The 12,677-nt window shown below is 43.4% G+C and overlaps 1 protein-coding gene and 1 pseudogene across 2 annotated transcripts in view; both read right to left on the bottom strand.

The window, feature by feature from the left end:
* Lrrc7 (leucine rich repeat containing 7) overlaps positions 1-12,677 on the bottom strand; it is a 307,126-nt gene that overhangs the window by 113,582 nt on the left and 180,867 nt on the right. The window lies entirely within an intron of this gene.
* LOC126506132 (GDP-L-fucose synthase-like) lies at positions 6,723-11,844 on the bottom strand (annotated as a pseudogene).

Below are 12,677 nucleotides of genomic sequence, written 5' to 3'. Positions count from 1 at the left end.
TGGAGATCAGCCCTCTGATGTGGGGCTGATCAAGATCTTTTCCCCTTCTGTAGGCTGCCATTTTGTTTTGCTGACCATGTCCTTTGCTTTACAGAAGCTTCTCAGTTTCAGGAGGTCCCAATTTTTAATTGTTGCTTCTAGACACTCATCTTTAAATGTAGCAGAGATGTTATAAGAAAGCAGGACTGGTTTCATCTGATTCCACAGGTGGGCCAGAAATAATTATCAGAGTCACAGGGACAGAATAATGTCTGCATCAGTGGATAGGGACTGTTCCCAGTTAGATGTGTCCAAAGGAAATAATCTAATCTGCTTTCAGATACAGTGACCCCTCTACCAAATAAACATGTAGCTGCCTAGGACAGCATAAATAATAAAGTAACCAACAACAAAAGCTAACACTTGTTGGGCACTCATTATAGTAAGACACTTTTAAAAGTTTTTGTTTGTGTTTTTGAGATAGGGCTTCAAAAACACCAGGCTGTCCTCGAACTCACTGGATACTGGCATGTGCCACCATGCTCAATTTATGTGATGCTTGGATGCTACGGTCCTTATGCATGTTTGGAAAACTCCATCAACTCAGCATCAACACCAGCATCAACACCATCAAGGTGTTTTTCCATGGATTGTTTTCACTAATGCATTTTAAGAAATCTTTGAGGGAGGTGTCATTGCTGATGGGCAGCAGGAATAACATTGAGGATATGCGCTTTGGGGTGGGCAGAACCCAGCTGTCACTTTCTTGGCTCATATTCTTCATCAGTACTGGTAATGAGAGCAACTGTACCGTCATGAGGAGAGTTCTGAGAGTTTTTGTTTGCATCAATCCAATTCTATTGTTACAGAAAATTATCCAGGGGTTGGTAATCTATGAAGTAAAGAGGTTTACCAAGTTCCCAATTCTGGTGGCTGCAGGCCTCCATTTCTTCAAGGTCTCTCTGGCTGTATCACAACATAGAAAAAGACAGAAAGAGAACCAACCACAGGATGAAGGGAGGGAAAGAACAAGCTGGATTCCACTACAGCGGCTTGTTCTCCTGGGAACCAGCTCATTTCCATCTGAGAACTACATTAATTTCTGTCAAGGGCAAGGCCTTCAGTGACTTAATTTTCTCCAGTCAGGCTCTGTCTCTGAAAGGTTCAGTCACCTCTAAGCACTGTCACACCCAGACTAAGCTCTTGAAAGATGAACCTTTGGGGAAAATGGCTTATCCATGTCCAAACCACTTGGTGCTCAGTGTTGGTGAGTTAGCTTTAATCTCCATTTCATAGGGACGGGAGCCTAAAGGAACCAATGAATGTGCCCCAAGTTATATAACTAACACGAGGCACACTAGCTTGACCTGAAAGTTATGTGAGTCATGGTGCTATATTTCAGGAGCAGAGAATCATCGTGGGGAAAATTGACAGGTGGTTCATATGCACAAGGTGTTCCTTAGGCAGACTCGTAGTAGGAAGAGGTCAGATGCTGGAGTTTTGTTTTGAATTCTTTGACAAATTCACTCAGCGTTCATTAGGTCCTATTACACCCCAGAATGGAAAAATAACAACACAGAGTAGTCCCCTTGGGAGTTAAGTTCAGGTAGTTCATGTTTCCTAGCTTGGTCAAGGAAAGCAATTCTGGTTTCAGACTTTATTGCACCGCCATCCACTTAGACCTCAGATTTGTTGACCTAGCAAGACTCTAAATTTAAGTCAAAATCGTGTAAGAAATGTACTCTCCTCTCATATTGTGAACTGGTTTTATTTCTCTTAAAACTGTAGCCATTTACATCTTCCAGCTTCTCTAGTCACTGCAGTTGGAGCTATGCCAATGTCCTCACTCCTGTTTGTAAAGTCTTCCATGACCCAAAGATTACAAACCTTAGATTATATAGAAAATGTCATATCTGACTTGTGCTTACTTTACGTCCTCCCCCTGAATCCTGTAGGCACGAAAAGCCCCATTTCCTGCAAGTTTTTATGCCTACTACCGCCATCTGGTCATCCTGAGCTATTTGTTGGTCCCTGACTGGGCACAGACTTTCTTCCTGCTGTTGATGTTCTGACATGGAGGAAGCCGGGGTCTGAACTCCCTTGTCACTTCTGCTTCCCACTCTGCCAAAGCAGCTTATCTGTGGGAATGCTCTTGAAAGCACATCTGAATTGAACAGAGAAGCAACCCATGCTCAAAATTGATAGTTTCTTCAAATCCTTTTTAGACACTCTCTTAAGATAACACACAGATGGTCATCGCAATGATCGTTATCACTCCTGCAGTCTCAGCTGTGAAGACAACATTTGTTAACCAGCCCTCCTTACAAGCCCGTTTAACTTAGCCCAGCATCCCAGAAGACCCATACAGCGGTTACCAGTGCATCTTATCACCAACTGTTGTTATTTTCTATTGGCCTCTCTCCTTCCTTCCCAGGCATAGATGCATTATGAACAGTTTCTCAGCATATCTATTTAGCAAACTCTTGGCACAGTTTTCTGAACTTAGCATGGGTTCAACAGGACTTTCTGCCCCCTCTTCATTGTACCAAGATTTGTCGGCGAAAGCTACAATTTGGCTATTGACTTCCCTTTATACTCCGGACAAATGCCTCAAGTGGGGTCCGGATGCTCGTTATTCAACAAATGTCCTCCAGGAAATCGTCTCTCGTTCTGAAGATGAAGATTTTTTTATCCTTGTCCAATGTGTCATTTCTTTATTCTCTCTGCACCCTCACTACTGCTCCCCGAAGTGGTGGCAGCCCAAGCTGACTGACTCTAAGCATCTGAAACTTGAGATTAGTGTCCCATGTGCATTAGCAGATGCATTTCAAAGACAATTAGCCAAGACATCTCTCATGCTGCACAGATTTCCTTTTTATCTTTATCTGGTGCCAGGCATAGTAGTTCACCCCTCAAATCCTACTACTTTTGCTAAAGGTACAGAGTATGATCTTGACTTAAAAATAAGACAAAACAAAAACAAACAACAGCAGAACATAAAAGCCCTAACAAAACAGTACTAACAAAAAAACCCAAACATTGCCCCTCCCCCAAAAAGTATATTTTTGTGGCATAAGTTGACCTACACAGGATTGAGCTGGGTGTGTATCTGATTTGAATATAGTGCAGTGTATTTATGTGCTCTTAGCAACTTTTCTTATTCTCATCCACTGCATCTAGCCTTCCCAAATTTGTATTCCCTTATCACCTGTCTTTTGGTCTGTTGACCTCTTCTCAACATTTGCTTGTCTCTAGAGATTCCAGTCTTGAGTTCAGCTCCTAGCCAGGTCTCCACTAGGCACCGTCCAGTAATGCAAACTCTGTTTCATTCATCATTGCCTCTGCTGCTCTTTCTACCCATTCTCTCACCTGTTGTCCTTCACAGAAACATGGCAGAAGTGTTGTGCCTGCTCTACCTCAGCCTCCTGTCCACTCTTAAACCTGTCCTGAAACAGCATGAAAAGAGACTTGTGGAAGTCTCTATCCCCTCCATACTGGAGCTGGACCCAGAAGTCATCTGTGTAAGTCAGACTTGGTGCCTACCTGGCAACATCATACAAAAAGAGCACAAGGAATGAAAATTTCAATGTATAAACACAACTTACCATCACAGCTAATTGATTAAAGGAAACTTCAGGGTTGTTCTTTCAAGGCAGAAAATTTGTACTTGCCAGGGCAATGTTTGGTTCTAGAACCTTTAGGTAATGTGTAGGTGCTCATTAATGAAAGATATATTTGGAGCAAGCTATATGGCTTCTGTGGTAGACTAGTTTTCTTCATCTCAATGTTTGAAATACTCATAATATTTAGATATACTTTATAAGCATTTTTATTGCTACACATTCCTAAAAGCTAACCTCCAAAAATATAGAAACTTTTATTTCTTCTGCACCAAAGAACTATTTTTTCCAATTTAGATAGTTCAATAAAGGAAAAATAATCAGTTATTTTCTTATTGGTGCATCAATATACATTCCTCACCCTACCTTATCTGTGAGTTCCACACTGTCAGTCACAGCTCTGGAGCAAGGCATGCCTCTCTGGATCCCTGCACTTAACCATCTACCTGTTGCAAAACTACTGGGAGTGACCCCTGAAGGTCACGGAGATGCACTGAGAAAACAAGATACCAATGAGCCATGAGACACTGCTGCTCAGTGAGCACTTTGCAGCTCAGAACGGGAATTCTTTTAAAGTAAGCAGTCAGGCACATAAGTGCTTGTTCTATGAATCTATATACATGTTGCCCAATTACTGGAACAGAAAATCTCCGAGGAAATGTGTCACCAATCTACTGATCAGCAAGCATCTCATTGAATAAAAGCAGGAGTAACACATGTGCCTGCATTAACTTTTCTGCCTCTGGGTGCACAGGGTGGACAGACTAATGGAGATAGATATATAATTCAGAGTCAGAGATTGTGGCAAATGTTATAATCATAAGTGCAAAATAAAACACTAAACGAGCTGACTGAATACTGTTACTCTATCTGCTGAAGCACTCTGTCGTGGCTATGGAAGGCAAAGGATGCCCTCCCCTGCATGTTTTTGACATGCCTTTGTTTCCACACTCCGTCATAGCTGTGGAAGGCAAAGGATGCCCTCCCCTGCGTTTTTTTTAACATGCCTTACTCTGTTTCCACATCACTTTCAGAGCCTCAGTCTTACTTTCCTCTGTATGAATGCTCTCATGTGTTGCCATATTTCATTTTTTCCTGTAGCATATACTTTGGTTTATTTTCCCCTTTTGTGTGGAGTTGTGAATAGACACTTGGACAGCTTACTTCTGTATCAGTCTTATATTTCTGCTTGTGCCACTGTGGTGGATAAATGCCAAGTCTTCTTTATGGCTCCTGTGTTGGTCATCAGTCACATTAAAGACACTTATTTTTCCTTTTATTGCATGAAAACGAAATTAGAACTCATGCAGTGGGAGGGCCACTAGTCTTATCCCTCTGCCCTACTCTGGCTCTTGTTGAGCTCTTTGTCAACCCTCAGTGTGGGCTCCTCAACCCTTTCCCTTGATTCTGCCAATCTCCTGACCAGCATGCTCTCTCTTCTCTACTTATTGTAAATACAATTCATTTTCAAGAGCTTCAAAGTCCCATTCTTGGAAGAGTGTGCTGTATTTGCTTTACTCATAATTCATCCCTTGAACACACCAATTCCAAGTAGCCCAGCATCTACTGTGGTCAGAGATCAGCCCATATAGTCAGGAAGTGAGATGATCAGGTGGTCATAGGCCCTTTTCTTAAGATGCTTATACGTTACCTAAGGGCAAGGGTGTACTTCATACTCTGTAAGTCCCTCAGGATGGAGACAGTGTCTGGTTCAAACAAACAAAAGGACAGCACCTCCCCTGGGTTTTCTGTGTTCTGCTGACCTCAGCTGGGCAGATGAAAAGACGGCCGCTTGCCACGGCTGACAATCACAGACATTATTAAGCTGAGATCTTCGAGCCAGAAAGTGAATAGAGAGTTCCAATCCAGGGTAACCTTATGACAAGCATATGTTTATGTCTTGTTAGCTTCAAGTATTTTCTTAAATTGTAATTCTGCCTTACTACCATCATATAAAAATGGGCACCTGGAATGGGGAAGAGCAGCAGCTACCCACAAAGCCAGAGGCGATCTCAGCTGTGACAGCAGATGGGGCCATTACCACAAGGATGAGATGATTTATTCAGAGTTAAGGAACTGGAAGGACCAAGTTAACAGTATGGCTGTTGAAGAGAGTTTGGGGGAAGTCACGATCCCTCCCTCACTTCTGCCACAAATGCTGTGTTCCGGTTGTGTGGCAAATAGACTGGAAAAGGGGGGCAATTCCCTGACAACCCTTCCTGTGTTGTCAGAGTCTGACGTGTGACACAGTGGTAAATAAGGAGGAGCTCCCGACTCTGTGGAACTTAGACTGTAAAGTTTTATCAAACCATGTTAGTTATCAGTTATGTTATTTGTGCATTTGTTACTTTGCACACTTTTCTATAAATTCTGCATAATTTTCATACCTTTATTTGTACACATGGGCCAACCCTGTTAGTGAGCCCCAGGTCATGTGCAGCTCAGAGCCTTTTCTTGAGTCCTGAATCTGTGTTTCAGCTCTCGGCTAGCCCTTCCCCTCCCCATGTGTTTCAAAGGTGCTCAAACAGCTTCCAGGACTGTTTATCTCCAGTTTCACTTTCCTCTCCTGCTATATTCCTTTACCTTTTATCCAGACCACAGCCAAAGCCACACACTAACGTTCCCCACCTCCTCATGTTCTGAAGGCCACCTCTTCCCCTTTTCACTTTGGTTCTAGAAGCACAATATTTCTTAAACTATGACTTTCACATATTACTGTTTTCTTTCGTATGTTCCTACTGAAATTGTAGCTCTGTTCACAATTTGAGACACCTATAGTAAGTTAGTAGTAAACAGTTATTGATAAGTTTCATATCGGAGTACTTTTTCTTTCATTGGTTTTTATGAAAATCAATTTTATTGGTTTCTACACAAGGCACAGCAGGACCAGCGTGGATGCAGAGGTTGGGGGTGAAAGCAGACAAGCAAAGTGTTGGTCTGGCCTTTCCCTGAGGATGGACAAACACGGACCCTACTGGACAGCTCCATGGAGCCACCTGGCAGAGAGGCCAGCATGGTGGCTTAGGTTGCTGGATGCTAGCTTCAGTTCTTGGTGAGATCTGAGGTGACCACTGACTGGGCATTGCCAGCTGAGCACCTGCTTGTCCCGTGCTTTATTTCCCTTTATTTCCGGGTCTGCTCATAGTTGTCAGTGAACCAGGCACAATTCTTCTTCACAGCTCTCTTGAAAGGGATGACACAGAAATCAGGCAAGTAGTCCCGAAGCTTGCTATTGCTGGCTGTCTTCTTAGACTGTCCATCTGACTTTGTTGAATCAAAAGTGACTTCCTCACAGAAGTCCATTGCCTCTACTATAGCCTCGGCTGCTGCTTTGATGGACACTTCATCTTCTTTGCCTACTGAGAAGATAATGGACTCCATTTCACTGTGCTCCCACAGGACCCAGATGAAGAGCTGGGCTAGGTCTACAGAGTAAATGAACTCCCTCCGTGGTTTCCCTGTACCCCACACAGTCAAGACTGAACCATTACTCGGCCAGGTGCACCGTATGGATGAGCCCAGGCAGCAAACGGCCATCTTCGATGTTGACGTTGTCATGAGGCCAGATGACATTGGTAGGGATGACGACAGTGAAGGTACAGCCAGGCTGCTTCAAGTGGCCCTGTTCTGCATGTCAATCATCCTCTTGGCAAACAAATACCTAAAATTGCTGCTGTGAGGTGGACCGTTGTGGATCATTGTCTCATTGATTGGACAGGTGGTCTTGTCAGGGAAGATACAGGCGGACAGGCGGGAGAGCACCTGCAAGTACCCACCTCGAAAGCTGAATGCAGGACATTGTCATTGATGTGCACATTCTTCCTCCAGAAATCCAAGTTGTATTTGATATTTCAGAAAAGGCCGCCTACTGTTGCAGCAGGATGGATAACACAGGTAGGCCGTACCTTCTGGAACAGAGCTTAGGTTTGTGCTGCATCCGTCAGCTCTGTATCTTTGGAAGAGACAAACGCTCATTCCTCCCCAGGTAAGCCGAACCCATCTGCGACCACTTTCTGGATGGCTTTGCCCACCAGTCCGGAGCCCCAGTCACCAGGATCCCCATGGATCCCGGGGCTCACCCATTGTGGCTGCACCTGCTCCAGGTTCCACCAGTCCTAGGGCTGCTTCCAGTGCACAATTCTCTAGTTTCCTGAGGTCCAGGTGGAAGAGGCAAGGCTCTCCCGGGGAATTCTGGGAAATGGAGTCTTGATCACGCACCTGGAGTACTTTTTCATGTGCAGATGCAACCATTAGGGTCTTGGTCTTTGACCAGAGGCTGCCATCCATGGTTGAATGTTAGGTTGAGCGCTTCCTGGTATTAAGGGCACTGTTGCCTTGACTGCAGTTCTCTCACCACCTTTCTTTTATTCTGCAGAAGGGTGACTCTCTGGCTCCACCATCACACAGCTTTCCCGGCTGTCTCACGTTCTCACCGCTGCACCTTCCCTAGGGCTTCCTCTCTTCCCTTCTACTTTCTCTGAATTTTTCATGACTTTCCCAGTAGAAGCCAGCTTTCATCTCTCCTATCTTATTTTTTTGTCTTGCTTTCAGTTAGCTGCCCTGCTCATTTGCATGCCTCTTAATAGGCTTGGATTTCTAAAAAGCCAAACTGTGTTTAATTAATCTTTGGATCTCTAGTTCTTACATAACATCTGCATAAACAAACATAGGTCAAATGTGTGCTGCGTGGATAAACAGCAAGCTGACTCGAGGCACCAGAGGGATTTGTCTACCATTGCTCCCTAAATCCCGCCCAAAGGACAAAACCAAAACTAAAGGGAAAGAAATGCACTGGGAAAATGCTGCTGCCAGTGAGCAGGAAATGCAAGAGGCTAGAAACGTGGGAGAGAATTTGTAGACTTAATAAAGCAAATTTGTCTTAAAAATTTCAGTGCCGGGAGGTGGTGTGCATGCCTTTTATCTCAGCACTTGGGAGGCAAATGCAGGTGGATCTCTATAGTGAAATTTTATTTATGTTTTAATAAATAAAGTTTGCCTGAATATCAGAAGGCAAAGCTAAACCACCAGAGGCAAAGCAGTGGTAGTACACACCTTTAATCCCGGGATTTGGGAGACAGAGGCAGATGAATCTCTGTGAGTTCAAGGCCACCCTGGGCTATACAAGATTAGTACCTAAACAAATCCAGGTGGTACCCAAGAGAGGCCTTATCATACAACAAAAGTATATGCTCTACTATGTTCATAGCAGCATTGCTTGTAATAGCCAGAACCTAGAAACAACCTAGATGCCCTTCAATTGAAGAATGGATGAAGAAAGTATGAAATATATACATATTAGAGTACTACTCAGCAGTAAAAAACAAGGACTTCTTGAAGTTTGCAGGCAAATGGATGGAAATAGAAAACATTATCCTGAGAGAGGTAAGCCAGACCCAAAAAGAGGAACATGGGATGTACTCACTCATATTTGGTTTCTAGCCATAAATAAAGGGCATTGAGCCTATAATTCGTGATCTTAAAGAAGCTAAATAAGAAGGAGAACCCAAAGAAAAACATATAGGCATCCTCCTGAATATTAACCTTCATCAGGTGATGAAAGGAGACAGAGACAGAGACCCACATTGGAGCACCAGACTGAAATCTCAAGGTCCAAATCAGAAGCAGAAGGAGAGAGAGCACGAGCAAGGAACTCAGGACGGCGAGGGGTGCACCCACACACTGAGACAATGGGGATGTTCTATCGGGAACTCACCAAGGCCAGCTGACCTGGGTCTGAAAAAGCCTGGGATAAAACCGGTCTCGCTGAACATAGTGGACAATGAGGACTACTGAGAACTCAAGAACAATGGTAATGGGTTTTTGATCCTACTGCACGTACTGGCTTTGTGGGAACCTAGGCAGTTTGGATGCTCATCTTACTAGACCTGGATGGAGGTGGGTGGTCCTTGGACTTCCCACAGGGCAGGGAACCCTGATTGCTCTTTTGGCTGACGAGGGAGGGGGACCTGACTGGGGGAAGGGGAGGGAAATGGGAGGCAGCGGTGGGGAAGAGACAGAAATCTTTAATAAATAAATAAATAAATAAAAAATAAAAACCCCCAAATCACCAGGTGGTGATGGCTGACACCTTTAATCTGAGCACTAGAAAGAATATAAAATGAGGGGAGAGAGAGGTTTAGTCTGCTTAGTCTGTGGTCGCCCAGCCTTGGTAGAGGTAAGACTTCTCTAGTGGCTTGGCTGCTTTGCTTTTCTGGTTTTCACGTTGAACCCCAATTTCTGTCTCTGGGTTTTTTTTTTCTTCATGCTACAGATCTCTGTGAATTCAAGGCCAGCCTGGTCTACAGAATGGGTTTCAAAATAGCTAAGACTACACAGAGAAACCCTGTCTCAAAAAAACTAAAAAAAAAAAAACCCAACAACAAAAAACATCATGCCTTTAATCCCAGCACTTGGGAGGCAGAGGCAGGTAGATTTCTGTGAGTTCAAGGCCAGTCTGGTCTACAAGAGCTAGTTCCAGGACAGGCTCCAAAGCTACAGAGAAACCCTGTCCTGAAAAACAAAACAAAAGAAAAGAGAAAAGCAAAAAACAACCCCCCCCCCCAAATAACGCCTTCCACTTGTGACTTCATAAACCCAAAGGACTCTCTGGGAAAGCAGAGTTATTGATACTCCTAATGAATGCCAAAAATCTGTGGAGATTACTACTTTTGCTGAGAGGAGAAAATTCCTAGTGTCTATTAACACAAAAAGTACATGCCCTTCCTACCTGTCCAGTTCAGCAACAGGAAAGCAATATAGTTATATGCTGAGGCCTGGCATGATGAGTGAAAGTGAGATATTTTAATGTAACTTCCATTAATTTCTCTTATGATATGATGGGCTATCCACAGGCATTCTGGGGAGCTATCTGAAAGGAATTACTAGGGTGGGGGATACCTAGACACAGATTTGGTGGACTGTCTTTGTACACTCTGCAGTAATTGCTTCAGATGCTTAGTGGGAGTTATTTTATTTAGAGTTCAAACTCCATGGGATCTATAGGTCATATCTTCACAATTGATTTAGAAACTGATCCCTTCTCCTTTCTACCACTCCGACCCCCAGGCATTATTGTTTTTGTTTGGATATGGCAGCAATTTTCTTACTAGCTTCCCTGACTCCACCTTGACAATTTTCTCCCTGAAACACTTTTTTGTTCATGTTTAATATAGTAGTCAAGTTGATCACAGTAACGCTGTATAACATATGTCAAAAGGAAGAAGATTTAATAGAATCCCAGCAAAGCTTTACTGACTCACTTTCCAAAGGTCTGGGTTTCTCATTTGCCCACTCCTGGCTCAATGTCACCTCCTCTTCCCGCTCTACTGTGTCCTCTTGGTCTTGCACCCTTCAGCCTTGCTGTTGTCTTGGAGACGTGCACTTGTCTCTGTCATGGGGTATCCTCCCATTACACGTCTATACAGCTTACTCCTTTATCAACTCCAGGGCTTTACTAAAATGTCAAGCAGGAACCTGGAGGCAAGAGCTGATGCAGAGGCCAGGGAGAAATGCTGTTTACTGGTTTGTTTCCCAAGACTTGCTCAAGGGGCTTTCTTATAGTACCCAGGACCACCAGTCCTAAGGTGACATCACGTACAGTGGGCTTGGCCCTCTCACGTCAATAGTTAATAAAGAAAATGCACTAAAGTTTTGCCCACAGGCAAATTTTATGGGGGCATTTTATTAGTTGAGTTTCTCACTTCCAAAAAGGGTCTACCTTGTGTCAAGTTGACACAGAACTAGCCAGCACAGTTGGCCTCTTGTCCATTTGACACACAAACTCAATCCTATTCAGCTAGTACCTTTCCCTTTGCATTTATGCCCAAGATGGTTTGTGAATATTAACAACTCAGAATAAAACATCACAACTTTTAAAAGTCCTAAAGCCTTTAAAAATTCAAACACTTTAAAAGTTCAACCATTTTAAAATACCCAAAGTCTTTGTAAAGTCCCCAAAATCTCTCTACATTTCTAAAGTCTTACACAAGCATTGGCTTGAGTAAAATAAAAGTAAACATTTTTTTTAACTACACGAATAAAGATCCAGGGGGGCACAGACACAATCATATCAAAGCAAACCTAAAGCCCAACTGTATAAATCTTATTGACAGACTTCTGTCTGGGACTCACGATCTTCTGGGCTCCAAAGGGCTCTCCACAACACACAAAGCACACCTTGTAGGCTCAGGCCAGCTCCACTCCACACCTGTTGCTGTTCTTGGTGGTAGTCCCACAGTACCGACATTTCCAAAACACCTGGGTCTCCTGCTACAACTGGTCTGGATGTACCAACAGCCTGTTTTCAGATCTCTTCAGGGATTCTGACCTTACCACGTGGTGTCAAGCTTCAGCTCCTTTCTATAACCCCTTTGATCCTGACCCTTCTACCGCAACTGAGGTTGCACTTTAATTCATGAGCTCTTCCAGATTTTCTCCAGGGACTCCAGCTCTGCCTCATGATGTCAAGCCTTAGCTGCTCTCCATAACTCTTTCAAGCCTTCAAAAACTATCACTATCTGGGTGATTCTTACACTACCAAGTTTATCTGCTAGCATGAGATATTGCTTCAGATCCCTCTGTATTACAGCTTATCTGTGTGGACCCCGAGGAAATAATCCAGGATTTATGATCCTCAATGATGCTGGCCTCTTCTTAATCACTTCTAATTTCCCAGTTCCAGCTAACAATCAGCATCAATTTTCTCAGCAAGGCCAAAGTTTTATTTCAGTGGTGTTGGTCTCTTGTTAATCATGGTTGATTCTTCATCCCCAGTGGACTAAAACTACAGAGTTTTGTTTTTGTTTGCTTGTTTGTTTTTAACACAGTTCTTTACTTCAAAACCAAATGTTTAAAGTACTCCAAGAAAAGAAGAAAGGCTTTACATGGAACCATAGAATCTTAATTCAACATTATATGACCCTAATAGGGTCTTTACTTTCCTCTGGAACTTCACAAACCAGGCCTCCATTGTCTGCTTTCTTCTCAATATTCTTATCTTCCAAGGTCCCCAGAATAGTCCACTGTGCTGAGCATTCAATGTCTTTTCTTGCCCAATATGATACCACAACGGACAGTTTC

Source organism: Alexandromys fortis, unplaced genomic scaffold, assembly GCF_014885135.2.
Source record: "Alexandromys fortis isolate MF-2015 unplaced genomic scaffold, M_Fortis_MF-2015_v1.1 scaffold_68, whole genome shotgun sequence".
Taxonomy (NCBI): Eukaryota; Metazoa; Chordata; class Mammalia; order Rodentia; family Cricetidae; genus Alexandromys; species Alexandromys fortis.
Note: the sequence above shows the minus strand (reverse complement) of the source record. Positions and strands in the feature narration are given on the sequence as shown.